The sequence below is a fragment of the Podarcis raffonei genome, chromosome 6 (genome assembly GCF_027172205.1).
Source record: "Podarcis raffonei isolate rPodRaf1 chromosome 6, rPodRaf1.pri, whole genome shotgun sequence".
NCBI lineage: Eukaryota > Metazoa > Chordata > Lepidosauria > Squamata > Lacertidae > Podarcis > Podarcis raffonei.
The window spans coordinates 37,033,387-37,038,683 of NC_070607.1; the positions used below are offsets into that span (position 1 = coordinate 37,033,387).

The 5,297-nt window shown below is 42.6% G+C and overlaps 1 long non-coding RNA gene across 1 annotated transcript; it reads right to left on the reverse strand.

The window, feature by feature from the left end:
- Positions 1-2,578: 2,578 nt before the first annotated feature.
- LOC128416755 (uncharacterized) lies at positions 2,579-4,851 on the reverse strand. The gene is made up of 3 exons (XR_008331281.1): positions 4,807-4,851; positions 3,830-3,911; positions 2,579-2,653 (listed from the first exon to the last, which is right to left on the reverse strand). It is a non-coding gene; the product is annotated as an uncharacterized LOC128416755 (long non-coding RNA).
- Positions 4,852-5,297: the final 446 nt, after the last annotated feature.

The window sequence follows — 5,297 nt, forward strand, 5'->3', positions numbered from 1 at the left end:
GTTAGGAGAGACGCCTGGATCAAGCCCATCACCAGCAACTGGACTGGCTTCGAATCTAGTGAATCTTTCCTCAGCTCAGCTTCACCTACTCCCCAGAAATGCTCATTTTGGGACTTTGTGCTGGCTACTACCCGTGAGATACTGCTGGTGGCAGCTTCTGCCTGTGCTTTTGGCAGGTGCAGTAGGGACCTTTATGGTGGTGGCCTCCTGCTGTCAGAGGTGCACCTCTGCCACACCCAACCCCCATCCAGCAGGGCCGATTGGATTGCTCTGCTCCTTATCTCAAATCAAGCCTTTGATTCCTTTGCTCTTAACTCCAGTCTAGCACATTTAAGGAGCATCACACAAGTAACGTTCTGACACCTTGAAACACAACATGATGTGTTCATGTAGTGACATCACCAGTTCACCTCCACTGTCCTCATTTCACAAAGGTGTCTTTGCAAACAAGGCGACAGACTCGTTCACCCCGTCAGCTGCCAATTGAAGCAGGATTGCTCCAGTTAGAATTACATTCATTGTAAGTGTAATGGGACTGCCCTGTCACAGTTTAAAGGACCTCAAAGAGAGGGGATACAGCTCCCTGGAGGTTGTGGTTTGCTTCTTTGCTATTGAAGTGTTCTGCCAGCTGCTGTGTATAGATTTTTTTTTTTTTTTACTGCTGCTTTAAGTTTAAGATAATGCATTTTATTGATGCATGCTGTTCTGCAAAGTGCCCCAAAGCCTCTTTAGAGGAGTGTGACAAGATAGAAATAATATAAAACAAGCTTTGGATCCATCACTTCTCATTTATAGATTTAATCTGCTGCACATTGTAGGTCAGCATCCCTGGATATGTGCCTAGGCTCACACCTGAGCAGAGGGGCCAGGCCCAGGCCCCAGAGAGCCCCTAGAAGCAAGTGAGCAGTGACGGAAGCTAGGAAAATGAGAAACAGCTGCTTCTAAAAGTGTTTGCTATTATAGGAAGAATTAATATGCTTCCTCCAGCCCTGCTTCTCTCCTGTTCTCATTAGGGTGTGCGCTGAGTCACTTCCCAGATAAGGGTGTATTCCTTCAAACTGTGTCTTTCCTCTGTGTCACTGACCTCTCCTCCTGACAGATTTCCTGACTCTCTCACTTAATACAGGAGCCTCTGCTTGCCTCACTCAGCCCCTTCCCCTCTCCTGGATTGGGCCCAGAGGAAAAGTGCAAGCAAATAGGCAGTGGCGACAAGCAGCAAGGAGGAGGAGGGCCCACTCAGGAGTGGAGCCCACTGAGGGCATCTTGCTCAAGGGCATCTCAAAATCTGCAGCCGGCGCTGGACCAGCCGAGGTCATTTTGACACCTCAGATTCAAATCTAGTAGCCTTAAGATCTGCACCTGAACATTACTTTACAATTAGAAAACTAAAACCAAAAGAGAGGGGCTAGTTCTGCAAGCACAAGTTCTAAACCCAAACACGGAAGGCATATATACACCCTCCCTCACATATTCACACAGATTTAACAAGCGAGATCCTTCTGCAACACGAGAGTCTCTGCCCAGTGTGATGGAAAAAAGCAACAAATATCTAATTCATCCTCTGCCAAGTGCACAAGCAGTGATGCTGGAACTGTAGGAGTTGTGTTTTGCTGGTTAAGGCAACATCAGCCTATAAGCAATGCGACAGAAGTGAAGACCGAGGGGGCAAATACTTTCTGCAAATGCATTTCCAAAGCAATTAAGTTGAAGAAACAGATTTTGATCAGTCATTAGACCCTGTGCGTTGCGCCAAAAGGAAGGGAAAGGAAACTGTGATGTACCATGACTTCTTCTACAGGACCACAAAGATGGCCATCTGAGCCCCGGAAGACCCTGGAAGACCAGGGTTCAAATCCCCAGAGAGACATGGAACCCACTGGGTGACCTTGAGCCAGTCACCAACTCTCAGCATCTCAGGGTTGTGAGAGCCATGAATGCCTCCTTCAACTCTTTGGAGGAAAGGTGAGGTATAAATGCAATAAATAAATACTCTTGCTAGGTCTTTATTCAGAAGAAAAGGGTCCTCTCAACACAGAGCGGATTCCTGCTTGTATACTTAGGGGGTCCCCAGTCAAGGAGAAGATTGCTTGACATGCTGACAAAACAAACTGATTCCTGGGCCCGCTTCTTCACACACAAATGTATCCTTCCCGTTCTCTGTGTGCTCCTCCTTTGACTTCTTAGGCTTTCCTTGTTCTCTTGAAAGGAGCATGAGTAATTCTCACCTACTGTTTCCCCAGCCTTCCCCTTCATGGCCTACTTTGAACTTGCTTCATCCCGTCAGTTCATTCTGCATCCAGTGTATATGCTGATTTCAGCCCCCCAGTGTATAGTTTGCCTTAGATCTTGGCTAGCCCTGCCAAGACAAATGAAATCCAAAATAAAATCACCAAAACCTAAGGCCTTGGGGGGACCCTCTTTCACAATGGTAATGTAGTAGCTTTGGAAAAAAATTATTTACCAGTGTATCCCGCCCTCCCCAGCCAAAGCCGGGCTCAGAGCAGCTAACAACGGTAAAAATAACACAGTTTACATAAAATCATAATCAATTAATTGAAATTCATGCACAAAATAGTATCTCCTACCTGCAAAATCAGTACAAAAGCCAGGGCCTTTGCCATTTCTATAAAAAGGCCATTGTTTTATTGATTCCCTAATATAAAGAGAGAGAAAGAGTATAATCATTCTTCTTGTCTTGTTTCTCCCACAGGGTTTATTCATTTATTTTGACAATTTATATACATTTGTATTAGTCAAATCTGAGGGCTTCCCCTTTTCTCCATTTAAAACAAAATAATAAAATATGGCTTCCAATATATCCGGCCAAAATAAGCAATAACATTTTCCACCACTGTTTACATAGTATTCCTGTTCCCCGCTTCAATGAATGCTTTCAATGAAGCTATATCATGCAAGTGACTGACAGTGATGGAAAACTCCCATTTGGCAGCATTAAAACAAATTTCTTCGGCTAAGCATTAAAAAGAAGAAGAAGTGTAAATATTGGCAACCAAAATGCTCCTTTGTATTTTATGTAAATCGCCAGCCACGATCTCACAACTCTTTTAAGCTCAGTGTTGGTGAAATGTCATGTTACACAAAGCAAAACAAACCTGTTCCTTGGGGACAAAAAGATTGTTGAAGTAGAAGCAGAATGCTACAGGGCCTTCCTGTCCAACATATTCAGGGTGGTTAAAAGATTTAGCACTTGGATTACATGGAAATGTATCCTTGTGAGTCCCCCCTACACCCTAGCTATCTTTCTGTTATACTGTACAGTATATGAAATGAGCTGGGGAAATGTGCAAGTATGTTTAGCCCCCTCAAATTCACCTGCAGAATTTGCCATTTGTTCTGCTCAGTGGGTGATGAGAGAAAAAGAGCATTACTCTCATCCCCATGCTTGCATCTATTCTTATGTAGATAATTTTGTAACAGTGATAAAACAGAGGCATAAAAATAACATCCAGTTCTGTCCTATAGTATACATTCTGTATTTCTCCCTGATGTGTGAGACCCTACCTTTCTTTTTACTGAGTAGCTGAACAAGTATTATTTGGACCAAGGGCATGGGCTGAAGGCACATGAAGCCACCACCTTGCTAAGGCTAAGCAGGTCTAAGTCTGGTCAGTGCTTGGATGGGTGACAATGTAGGAATCACCTATATGCTCCATTGACTTCCATGATGGAAGAGCAGGAGGATATAAATGTAAGAAACTAAACAAATAATTATTCCGTCTTATCTGTCAGATCATATTGTATATGGGATTGCATATTCCAGTTTGTATTTATTTATTCATTTGTTTATTCTGAAAGATTCATAGCTTACCTTTCATCGGTACTGGTATCATGGCAAAGCACAGAATAAAATCCATTCAATATAACCATCCATAAAAACAGCGACTACCTAGCTAAGAAAGTGAAAGCCAAAAATATTTGCACATTAAGAAGCCAACTGCATAAATTTGACTGTGTGAAAAAACTTAAGATTTCAGAGGAAAATATTCTCTTGAATTATATACCTATTATATGGAAGTTGACAACTGAACAGTGGGAATGGATTCTACGCACCCCTAACTATGGTCAAAAGACTAGTATCGATGAACTGGAAAAATAAAAATATGGTCCTATTTAATCAATGGATGGAAGACATGACAGCACTTGCAACATATGAACAGATCACTTATAGATGCAGACTTTGTTTGGATAAATATATTGATATTTGGAACGAGTTTATACAGAATGTAGTAGGTTATTAATAATCATATATGTATTAGCAATACTGTGTGTGTGTGTGTGTGTGTGTGTGTGTGTGTGTGTGCATATATTGCACTTTCTTTCTTTTTTCACTTTACTGTATTTTGTATAACTGAAATACTTAAAAGTATTAATAAAGAAGAAAAAAATAGAACCCATTTTACCAAGTGTCAGAAATGGTGACTAGCTGGGAAACAGACTGGATTGCTGGAGAATGGTTGGCTTGGAGCTTAATTCAGGTACAGCTTCCAAGTAAGACAAAGTTCAGGACAGGACTCAGCCAGTGAGGAAACAAAGTACCTGGTAAAACAGCTACTTTGGCTGATAAGCAACAGAAACAGCCACCAGGGTACAGATTGGCTACCAAGATTGTGTTTGCTGGTTGGGCAGACAAGCTGTGACATGCTTTCTCCACCAATATCAGGGTGGCGCTGTAGAGCAATGGGAGACATGCACGTTGTTCCCTTTGCCTATGAGCTATCCCAGTGATCCAGAAGGGCTTATGCAATCTGCTACTAGATCCCACAGTTAGAGCCTGCTGTCTGTTACCTTATGCTGGCCTACAAGAGGCCACATCCCACCAGTGGCAGCCAGTGATGTGGACCCAGAGTGGCTAATCACACATCACAATGATGTCAGGGAAAGGGGTAGGTTGAACATGATGTTCTAGAAGTGAAAAGAGAACACAGACAAGGCAGTCATAATCACTGACAGACCTATTTTTTAAATGAGTCATTCTCCCCCTTCTTACATCACAAGTGAGCTCTGAAACAAAACATTGCAGTATATCCTCCCTCATAAAAGGAGCATTCCTATTCAGGTTCCAGCCAGCCGTTCCCTCCAAGTGGGACAGTCTACTCTTCCCACATCCTTCAACCTGATGACTGGAATGTGTGCATTTATGACACACACAAAGAGCATATTGTGAGATTATGTTTTAGAATAACTACTGAAGTTTCCACAGATATGAAATGAGGAAGCCATCAAAGGCATCAGCCTGAAGAGATGAAAATTAAGTGCTAGGTGCCTTAACACAGGCA